We start from the raw sequence: 11,749 nt of genomic DNA on the forward strand, positions 1-11,749 counted from the left end.
GAGGGATCCAGGACTGGGATTCCCTCACGTAGGCTGGCTCCTGGTCCAAGGGAAGCCCTTAGGTCAGGGAAGACATCCGTCCTTCTATCAGGAGACCAAGGTCTCTCTGACCACAAGCCCTGGGCCTGAGGGGGAGAAAGAAGGAATTCCCCGGGGCCTGACTCAGCCTGAGGGAGACGGAAGAGGCCAGCCCTGGACTTGGAAAAGCTCTTCCAGATGAAATTCTGGGATGCTAATTAGTATCTGCTGAGGGGAAATGGAGGAGGGAAAGTGGGGTGGGGAAATTATTCCAGGAAGGGGGAGCGAGGTTAGTCAAGGCCTGGAGCCCCGGGAGGAGCCGTCTCACTCAGGTTCTGCGCAGTCCCTCCCCATCTCCTCCCCAGCTCTCTCCTTCCCTGGCTCCCGCTGACCCAGGAGTAATGAGGACTTTTTGGCCATCGAGTTCCCCAGGGCAGCCAAAGCCCTTGGGATGCCTTGAGGGAGGCAGCTACCAGGCTGGAAAGGCAGCCTCATTAGCCAAGAGAGGCAGCTGTTCAATGGGCAGGCCCAAGGACCCTTTCTTTCCTGGGACCGGAGGGTCCCCTCATTGTTGCCCTTCGCCATGACCACGCCCTGGCACCCCCTGACCAGCTCTGCTACTCCTAGAAAGCCTAGTCCACCCGGCTGTCCCTGGGCTCATCAAAGCCGTGTCTGAGACTGAGCTTGGTCCTCCTGAGCCCAAGGCTTCCCTAGATAGCCCCTCCATGCCTTTAGTGGGACCCTCCCAGAGTCCCAGGGCTCACATCTGACGCTGCCACTTATAAACTAGCCCAGTCGCTTCCCTTCTCTCTGAGCTGTTGGAGTCTCCGTGAAATAAGGATAATCATTTGTGTGATGGGCTGCTAGATGGCAGGAGCGCAGGGGCTGGAGTCAGGGAGACTCGTCTGCCTGGACTCAGACCCTCCGGCCTCAGCCACTTCCTAGCTGTGGGACTCTGGGCAAGTCACTTAGCCCGATCTGCCTCAGTTTCTTCATCTGTGAAATGAGCCGGAGAAGGAAACCCCAGGTGGGGCCATTGCCCTTCAGTCAGATGTCAGTACTCTCTACTTCACTGGGCTATTGAGTGACAGCCTTTGTAAAACTGTGAAGGGAGACTAGCTCTGGGAGCTGCTGTTCTCTTCCGGTCCCAGGCCCAGGCCCAGGCCCCAGGCTCAGCCCCGGGCCCAGGCCGCCTTGCCCCCATGGCTTATCAGCAAACCGGAGGGGCAGGCACTGTCACCTGGGATTAAGTTCTCCTGCCTCAGGTGCAAAGCCCACCCCAGAGCTGGGTGGTCTGTGTGAGCTGGCACCTTAGGCCTGGGAGAAGCAGCCCAGCCCAGCCCGGGCCAAGCCTGCGAGTCTGGGCCGGTGAGCTCCCCTCCCTCTGCTTCTCTCTGACAGCTCTGACAGGAGCCGCCTGAGCCCTGCTTTCCTGACCCCGGAGGCTGTTTTGCTAAATGTCCTCGGAGCTGCGGGATTGGGGGGGGAGAGGGTAGGAGCCAAGAGAGAGGCCTGAGGAGCCCGAGGACCCAAAGCCTCCGAAAGGCCTCCAGAGCCCAGCTGGGAGACCGAGGACGAAGGAATAGGGGCCGGGGCCCGAGAACCAGCAGGAGCCTCGTTTGGATTGCCACACGGCTGGCAATTGTTCAAGTGCCACAGAAATATACACTTTATGTGCGTGTATAAATTATGATTACAATGAATTAGTTATAAATTATTCATATAACAAAACTATGAGTAATTGGATTATTATACTATAATAATATAAACATATCCTTATTTATATTGTCTCATCTGATGGAGTTCAGATAAAAACAATACTGGGACAGGTTGCTATCCTGTTCTTATTCATTTATATTCGGTGATCTTATGCATAAAGAAATAAAATAACTTTAATGGTAGTGATGATGGTGGGGGGGTAGTGGAGGGTAGGGGTCATAGTGGCAATCGAGCTAATGGTGGTAGTGGTGGGGGTAGTAGTGGGGATCCTGGGGGTAGTGAGGTAGGGGTGGTAATAATGGAAGCAGCAGAAGCAGTAATGGTGGTGGGGGCAGAAGTAGTAGCCACAGTAAAAAACCAGTCTCTTCTCTGTTTCTTCGCCCACCCTGGGAATCTTTATCCCACTTCCTAGAGGGGAAAACGAGGGCTGGAGGCCTGAGCCCAGGGCAGACTCCAGGAGGCCGGTCTGACTCCCGGGGCGGGCGTGTCTGGCTGCCCCTCTGAGTCAGAAGGCCATTCCTGGCCTGAGAGCCCTTGGCCTGGAGGTCCTGGGATGGCCCTTTTTTCTCAGGTGGCCGACCCATTCCTAGACCTGCGTTTCCTCTTCTGCTGGGAGCTGGGCTCAGTGACACAGGAGATGGATGGGGTGGGGGTGAGGGGCGCCCAGCCCTGCAGGTGCCTCCCTCCCTCCTTTGTGCTTCATGCCTGGTCTCCCTCCTTCCCAGCTGGCAGGAGCCGTGCCCCGGGCTAGGGAGGGAGCACCCAAGCCACCTGTCACACCTCCTCTCCTTTCACAGCCTTCCCTTCCCTTTCTCCCTTCACTCCTTCATTGTTTCTTCCCCTAATGACCCTCCCTCTTTTATCTCCTCTTTGACTTTCTCTCTCAGCTTGTCCCTTCCCTTTCTTCTACCCCTACTGCTCCCCCTCTTATTACCCTTTATCTCTTCCCTCTGTCTCTACAATTCAGTGTCTGCGCTCCCAGCACCTCTGTCCCGCCTTCAGCCAACCTAGGGATAGAACCACAAGGATTTCAGAGCTGGAAGGGACCTTGGAGGTCACCGACCCAGCTCTCGCCAGCCCAGGAGCACTTGCTACAGCGTCAGCAAGGGCTCAGCCCAGTCATTGCTTAGACTTTAGGTGAGAGAGAAGCATCTGCTGCCCCGTCTACCTCTGAACAGCACTAATTGTTAGGAAGTTTTTCCTTTTCATTAGTTTTCATGAGCTTAAATCTGCTTCTTGGCAGCTCCCCATCCATTGCCTCTGGTTCTGCCCACCGGGGCCAAGAAAAGCAAGTCTAACACCTTTCCCACATGCCAGCCCCAGAAATGCTTGCGGACGGCTAGGGCGGCCCCCAAATCTCTTCCCTGGACCTTCAGCCCAGCCTCCTCTGGCCCGTCTTCACAATAAGGGTGAATGGATGCTGGAGCCAGAGGGGAGCTTTCAGGTCCAACTCCTTTATTTCACATAGGCCAGTGCAATTCGGAGGGGGGAGAGAGCCTGAAGTCCCCTTGTCAGTCTAACAGTGGTCTTGCCTTGCTTCCCCCTTTTACTCAACCCTCTAGGCCAGTGGTTCTCAAAGTATGGTCTAGAGAATCCTAGGGATCTCTGAAACCCTTTTAGAGGGTCTACAAAATCAAAAATAGTTTTTATTTCCAATATGGTAAATGTCTATAAATATAATCCAGATAAACAAAGCGTTGGCTTTGGAGAGATCCTCAATCATTTTTAATAGGATAAAGATACTGAAAACAAAAGTTTAAGAACCACTGTCTAGGCTAACCACCTTGGATTAATTCTGAGGCTCGACAGGGGAGACCGTTCACAGTCTCCCTGACCCCATTAGACCCCTGACCTCTCCCCAATCAAATCACTTTAGATCCCACTCCCTCTGTAGGATTCCTCGCCTTTTTTCCAGGTTTCCCATAACACTTAACATCTCCAAGCAGTCTTATAATTTTTATCTGTTTTCTAAGGCTTGAAAAATGCCTTTTTTCACAACGGCCCTGTGAGCTGCCATTCCCATTTTACAGATGATGAAATGGACTCAGAAATGTCTTGCCTATGCTCACACAACTGATAAGCACCAGAGGCAGGATTAGAACTCGGGTCCAACAAGTTGAGCAGTTTTTCCAGTATCCTACAGCTAAGCCACAGAAAAATCAAAGTGCTACCGTATGGGTCCAGTCTCCTAGTCATAGTCCAGACGGTTTCTGGGGGCAGAGCTAGGTCTCCCCGAACCCCGAGAACAAGGCCTCCCTGAGGATGGGGGCTGTGGAGCAGGGGGTCTTCAAGGGCAGATCCTTTCTCCCCAGGAGCACCTGAAAAGGTTCCCAAGTCTCCTTTGTGCCAGGCTATGAATGGAAACTGAGCTCAGCCCCAGCGACTTCCTCATCTCCCCCACAGAGATGTTTCTGGCTTTTATTAATGCAGATGAAATGCATTTCAAGGGCCCTTCATCCAAAGCCTTTCTGGAATCTGTCTATGCACACACGAGCCTGGAGAAGCAGGGAATTAACCCCTTTGCAGCCACACATACCAAAGGTTTGGGGATTATAGAGACTTGGCGATCCCTGAAGAGTTGCAGGGGGTGATCTCCCAAACTGCTCTGGGGGACTGGAAAGGGGGGACTTGGAGGAGAAAAGGAAGGGAAGGAGCTTTGCAGTTTGGGAGTTTCTACTTAGTATAGAACAGAGACGATGATTTGGGAGAATCTTCCCATCCCCTCAGCCCACAAAGGCTCCCCGATAGTGCTTTTACACACACTCCTTCTCCTTTGTAACCACCACCATGGGGGCCTACAACGTAGCTGATGGGTTAGCTCTCGGTCCAAGACGAAGGTTAAAGGTCAGTTTGGGGCCAAAGCTAGAAGTCAAAGAAATTTGAATAAGAACAATTCATTTACACAACTCTCAGCTTTACAAAGCACTTTCTCTGCCATGCTCCGTGAAGTAGGTGGTATATCATTATCCCCAATCTACAGATGAGGAGGCTTGAGGGTCAGAGGGTTGTTACTAAAGTTGACCCAAGTCACACAGCTAGTAAGAGCTCCAAACCTGTGTCTCCTGACTCCTTTCCACTCCACCAGCTGCCTTTCAAAATCTGTTTTCAAACAAAAACAAACCCGGAAACAGCCGACTCAATTTAGCTTACTTAATGTCCCTTGATCCTGCAGAAAGAGATGACTGGGAACCTCTTAAAAGGTGGGGTAAGGATTCTTTAGAAGCGCTGGGAATTTTCTCCTGAGACAAGCAATCTGGCCCGAGGAGAAGATCTCTGTCTGTGGCCCTGTTCTTGACTAAAGCGAGCTTCAAGGCAGTCTGAGAGACCAGGTTCCAGGGGGCCTTGGGTTTCTGTGCTGCTCCATCAGTGACTTGCTCTGTTACTTTGGAGCTCAGCTTGGCCATCTGGAATACTGGCCTAAAGCAGACTTCTTAAACTTTTCCCACTTGTAACTCCTTTTTGCCCCCAACATTTTCCCAAGACCCTGGGTAAATAAGTGTATAAAATAAGTATACAAATAAAAAAATCCTAATTTTGCAACCCCCACATTCAATTGCGTCCCCATAAGGGATTGTGACCCATCCCTTTGACCCAGAAGAATGTGTCTTCCCAGCTCTAATGTTCACCCACATAGTGGGTACTTCCATCCCCAGAGCCATCAAGGGAACAGCTGAAGGGAAAATGAGATCAAAGGGGAAACTAAGGAACATTTGCAAAAGCCTCTTCCTGAACTGCAGCATGCAGGACCCCGCTTGCAAACACAGTTACAGGGACACATCCAGATGCTCACAAAACGTACACACATACACACACACACAGAGACACATTGTTGCACACCTGTAGACACAGGAATTCAGCCTGGAGCACATGCACCCACACCTTTGTATGGTGTGCCCCCCATGGTTATCTGCACACGTGCAAATCCGTGGTATCATGTATCAAACACAGACATTCTCACTGACCACCCCCGAGACTCCCAGTACAAGCGGATCAAGGTCACTCAGTGACACACCTGAACACATGTGCACCTATATACATGCTGCTCTTCCAAATCGCATATGGCCGGGTGATGGGAAAGTAAGGTCTAAGTAACGGACTCCCTTCCAAGCTCCCTCATGTCCACTCCAGAACATGTTGAGCTCTCTTCTGTCTTCAACCAGACAAGAAGAAATAGATCCTCAAAGAGGCCCTGGCTTTCCCTTCCACCCTCCACCTTCTCCTTCCCTCTCCTCCCTCTGAGAGGGTGCCAGACTCAGACTTGTGTAACCCTGCTTAGAGAATGTGATGCAGGAGAAACCTTGTGGTCCCTCTCTCCTGCCCTGCCCCACCCCACCCTTCTCCTCTGGGCCCTGGATAGCATTCCTATCAGCTTGCATTCCTGAGACTTCCCTGTGGCCCCGGGAAAGTCGTCTTTCAAGATTGCATCAGCTTTGGGAATTACTTCATGGGTCCCCTCTGACTGGAGGCCTGGAACGAGGAGCAAAGACTCCTTCCCAAAGCCTCCATCTAAAGGCTCCCGGACCAACCACTCCTTTGTTTCCCTATTGTCAGCTGGTACTCCTTTGCATCATGACCCAGAACCGGGTCCCCCTTCTCCTCCCTGTACCAGCATTTCCATTTTCTTCTGTGCGTTATCCTCAAGCCCCGTGAGATTGGAAGCTCCTTGAAGGCAGGGGGCCATGTTTTTCATATTTATATTTCCAGCACTTAGCCTGGCACAGAGTGGGTGCTTAGTCCAGTAAGAGTTTGACCTTCCCCCACCTCAGGTCTATCTCTTTCCCGCCATCCCATCATAGGATTCTGTCTGGCCTGGTCCAGCCAGCCTTGTCATTTTATAGAAAGGGGCATCTGGAGCTTAAAAGTCCAAGTCATGCAGCTGGTTAAGCTTCAGAGAGCAGGGGTAGTCAGAGAAACAGTTGAAATCTTAGTCTCTCTGGTCACTGATTATCTCTGAGCCTTGCTTTCCTTAAATGGAATAGATGGGCTCGGGTTTTTTCTAGCTCTAAAGCTGAGCCTGACTCCAAATCCAGTACTCTACCGAACCCATCTTCCAGTGAGCCAGATTTCCTGGAGGTCTAGAAGGCCCAGCTAGGCCGGACCCTTCTCTCTGCCTCTGCCCAGGCCAGTCTTCCCCTCAAGATCTCCTCCTCAAGACATTCCAGGAAAGCCTGGAAGAAACTCCAGTATATATATTCTCTAAAACTTGAGAAGAACCCAGGCATTTTGCTAAGCCAACACAGCTTCTGTCCTGGCTGGGCCCGACCTCATCTGTGCCCTTGTCCTCTTTAGGAAGGCTGCCTCAGTGTGGCCCCTACCACAGTGGGATGGGTTGCTCCTGGGAAGGATGGCAGGGGCCAGAGCTGACAAGCCGGGGAGATGGACTTTGGGGAGGGGGAACTCACTCCCCACCTCTGCCGCTTTTCTTTGCTGGGACTTATTTCAGTACCTGCCCTGAGGAAGTTGAGTTAATGCTCTGAATTAACCACCCAATTCCCTTTCCCTTATCTCCTGAACAAGGAGAAAGGCCCGGTTCTCCCTCCCCACCCTTCCCATTTCAGCTCTCCCCGTCTCAGCCTTATCTCTCCCCTGCAGGCCTTTCCTTGCTGGGCAACCCCTCCTTCTCCTTGCTGACACAGATTTCTCTCCTCAGTATGTGCCTCTCCCCTTTTGTTCCCCCCCTCGCCATCTCTCTCTCTCTCCTGTCTCATGAAACTTCTGCAACATGGCTCCGTTCTTGACTGAAATGAGCTTAAGGGCAATCTAAGACCAGGCTCCAGGCCCACACCCACCATTCTGTCCCTGATTAACCTTGGACTGGACCTTTTCCTCCTCTGTAAGGAGAAGGATCCGTCTGGATCTAGGCCTTGATGCCATGTCTGAGAATCTTTCCACTAGGCAGACCCCAAACTTTTCCAGATTCAGGGATCTGGGGGGGGGGGGGGGAAGGAAAGAAGGGGCCCCTCTTGGACCCAGAATTCTAAGAACAGCTTTTCCTTGGATCTAGGGGTCACTAACAGGCTCCCTCCCACCCCCTTAACACAAGGCAGTATCCCATATGCTCCTTGGGGGCGTTGTCAGGGGAATTGATTGGTGTTTCCAGGCACCAGATGGCAAGCAGGCCAGTCCTGGGAGAGGGAGCCGGGCTAAGAGCTGGGGCGCCTGGATTCCTCGCCTGACCTCAGGGTAGGTCGGAGGGCTCCTCCTTAGAAAAACCCAGTCACCCAAGGCCCTTGATTCATTAATCTATAATATATCATTACATATCTATCAATAGCACCTACTTCATGACATTGTTGGCAAGTTGCTTTGTAAACCATAAAGGTCTATAGGAATGCTATCACTCCCATCCTCTAGGGTCACTGAAGTTAAGCAGATGTGAGAGATGGCTGCAGACACATAGCTCAAAGCAGAGGGCCAGGAGTCTGAACACCTAGTATGTGGTATTAAACACTGGTCCCGATCACGAGAACGGGTTCTGATCCTGTCACAAGGAAAGGATGAGCTCCGGCAAAATCAATGTCAGAACTCATAGGGAGACCAATTTAAAGGAACCTAACAAATCATTAAGTGCAACTCCCCATTTTACAGAAGGAAAAACTGAGTCCAAGAAGGGGAAAGTGCTCAGGCTGTCAGAACAGGGATTTTTACCCAGGTTTTCTAATTCAAAACTCAGTCTTCCCACTAATGAATGAACGTTAATAAAGAAAACTGAAACAATCCCTTCTCTATCACAATGTTTCTCTCCTTGCCAGGCACCATGATGGCTCCCGAGAGGCTCGAGATGGAGAATGGAAGAAAAGTGCCGTCCCCACTGTGTGGCTGTGGGTGGGGAAGAATGGCTGGGGTTCCAATGACTACCTCCACTGAAGAGGGATAGAAATTAATACTCTCTTCAGAGACACATTAAAAGGTACCCAGAGACCCTTTGTGAAAAAGAAGACATACACATCTGCTCCTGTCCGCCTCTGGCCTGGACATAGGTATATACACACAGATCTTCCCAAGTAACTCAAAGCTCAGTTGTCCCCCAGGACAGAGACACTCATTTAGAGATGACCTATGAGGCAGAAACATCTTCCCACCACTACCCTGCTCCCCCACCTAACAGCCAAGGCGCAGACACAGAAGTAGCCGAGACACTTGTTTATCTTTCAGCGCCTGCTTTGTGAAAGGTTGACCAAGGGGATAGGAGGATGAGGTGGCTATGTCCTAGTCTCTACTTTCAGAAAGTTCAGTCTAATAGAAGACAATCAGGACACAAAGCTGAGTGTAAGGGCCATAAAGGTATGAACAAAGAGGCAGAAAAAAAGGAGATATCCCAGGGAGAGGGTTCAGGGAAGGTTTCACAGAAATTTGCATTTAAGCTTAACTTTGAAGGATGGCTAGATTCTCGCAGCTATGTCAGATGGCTTGCCAACCTGAAGAGGAAAATTTTAAACTCAAAATCTTCCACAGAATGAATGCTTAATATTCTTTTGCGTAATTGGAAAATACTATTTAAAAGATGCATGCAGGTGGGAGCAGGGGGGAAAAGACAAATTGAGTGTAGATGCAAATGTACGGATAAGGGAACCTCCAGATGTGCAGTTTTAGTGCCTGAGCGAAGTTGTGAAAGGTGAGGCACAGAATGATCATTTGGGGCCAGATCACACAAGGCCTCCAATGCCAGTATGAGGAGTCTTCCTGAGATAAGATCCAATGTATTTTGTTGTCGAGAAACATCCTAACACACTGGGTTAAGAGCACTGGATTATTTTTCATTAGACTGGTAGTCTTGGTTCTGCTCCCCCAGCTCTTGCAGCGTTAGGCCAATCCTTTCTCTTCTGTGGTCTGTTCACAAGATTTTGTGGCTGGAGATACTCTCTGTAAACTCACCCAATTTTAACATTCAGTGCTTCTGGTATTTAAGGGTACAATTCTGATCCTAATGCTAGTTTTTTAGACATGGGACAAGCTGGCCCAGACCCCTTACTCCATCTTCTCCAGCTCCCCTTCTCTCTCCAGAGAAATATTCAAGGTCTGATGCATGCCTTTGCCAGGATGTTATTGTGAGAGGTCAATAGTCACGCCAGACAGCATGTGAGGGGGGAGAAAGATGCGGAAATGCATTTTATCGACCCTGAGCATTGCCATGCTGGGAAACTCAGAGAATTTACCCTCCCGTTAGAATCACCAAGAGATTCAAAGCACTTAATGCATATATACGTTTCCAGTGCTTCTCACACCAAGTTCCCCATCAAGGGAGCACCAGAACCAGAGTTTATAGTCAAGCAGGTTATAATCCACCCTTCCTAGGCCATTCCCTAAGCTTGACCCATCCAGTCACCAAAACTGAGAAAATGTCCACAAAGCTGTCTTCACTGCCCCAAATAACGTGTATCTCCTGAGAGTCAAGCAGATAGTGACTCAGATTTAGAATTCTAGCTCAGGATTCCTAACCCCACCCAATTTAGTTCCAATTAAGATCAAATCACTCTCACAGTAGGCACCTGCCAGCTACCAAAAGTGTTGGCAGCTGAGGCTAGGCTAGTTGGCTCTCCCCCTGACCAGAGCCAGGTTTCCCACCTGAGAATTGCAGACCAAGACTCCACATCAGACCGGGCTCTAGAGAAAGTTCTTTTTGCCCTCAAGGTAGCGTGACAACAGGGTCAATTTTCAAGTGAATGTGGAGTTTCTCCAAAACGGGTTGGCTAGTCCCAGCCCGAGTCTCCCCACTCCACCCAACGTCACTTGGAGCCAGCCACTGATTATTAATGGTGTGCTGCCATCTGGTGGTTTGCTTGGGGTACCATGGCACCCCATGGTCCTAGATGCCTGCTCCGTGCAAAGTTGTGCTGAGTGGGGCTTCTTTTCCACCTGTCCAGTATGGCTCCTTTCCCTCCAGGATCAGGCTGGCTAGGCCCTGGGCGCCCTTTGGGGCAGTAACTCAGCCCCTGCCTATCCAGGAGCTTATCTCAAGTCCTCCCTAGTTATCCAGGGTTAGGCCCAGAAACACTTTGAAGAGTGGCCAGGACAGCTGCTCCAGTTTCCATCTACATCCCCAACTGACCCTACCCACCCAGGCAATTACAGAAATGGTTTAAACCAGGGATTTGAAATGTACCAGATTACACCAAGTTGAGATGAATACACAAAATCACCCTTTTTCTCTACAAGACATCAGAGGCAAAGGTTCCCCCCCCACACCAAATCCAGGGTCCCACCTTGTCCAAGCTTTTCCAGGTATTGCCCTCCATTTTGGCCCAGGCTTTTAGAATGCAGGTAGAGAAGCCTATGTGCATCGAGTGACAGGGACAGGGCAGTGCTCAGAACCCCAATCTTCTCCCATTACCTCCCTAACCCTGCCTAGTTAAGTCTCAACATTAGGCAAGAGCTTTTCTTCCAGTGGGGTGGACAGCATCTTTAGATTTGGAACTGAGGCAGCACCCGCTGCATGTGGTAAGGCAGTCCCAAATCAGGATTCAGTTTCAGAAGAAATGCCTCTATTAGTTGATGGACAGTACTTCTGTACAAACATCTAACTTTCCTCTACCCCAGTCCCAAAGGAAAATGACTGGCACCGAGCAGCCCCCTGAATCTGAGAAACAAATGTGCCACCACAGAGCAGGAGCTTGCCCTTGATTAGATTAGCAGTGCTTACATGATGAAATTGGCATCAGAATCCCCTTAGGTGTGGTGTGTGGGCAAGACAAGGCCATCTCCATCTGAGCTTTCCAAGTCTTTTCACTTCCCTGCCTCCCCCCAAGTATTCAGCTGCTTGAGCTCCTTCAAACAACCCTCTGGAGGAGGAAGGAGACTCCAGCTTCAGTCTTTGATTAGCTGGGCTCACATAATTAAGAGTTTCCCAGATCCCATTATGTGTGCACTCACCTGGAATCCTCCTCACAAGCTGACGCTATCAGATGTGTCTAATGAGGCCACTTGTGACTGGCAACTCAGGTGTTTGCCAGTGGGAACACTCAGCTCCAATCTCCGTGCCTGGAGCACTGCCCTCCAGTCCCCCCCTCAGAAA

This window comes from Sarcophilus harrisii, chromosome 1 (genome assembly GCF_902635505.1).
Source record: "Sarcophilus harrisii chromosome 1, mSarHar1.11, whole genome shotgun sequence".
Classification (NCBI taxonomy): domain Eukaryota; kingdom Metazoa; phylum Chordata; class Mammalia; order Dasyuromorphia; family Dasyuridae; genus Sarcophilus; species Sarcophilus harrisii.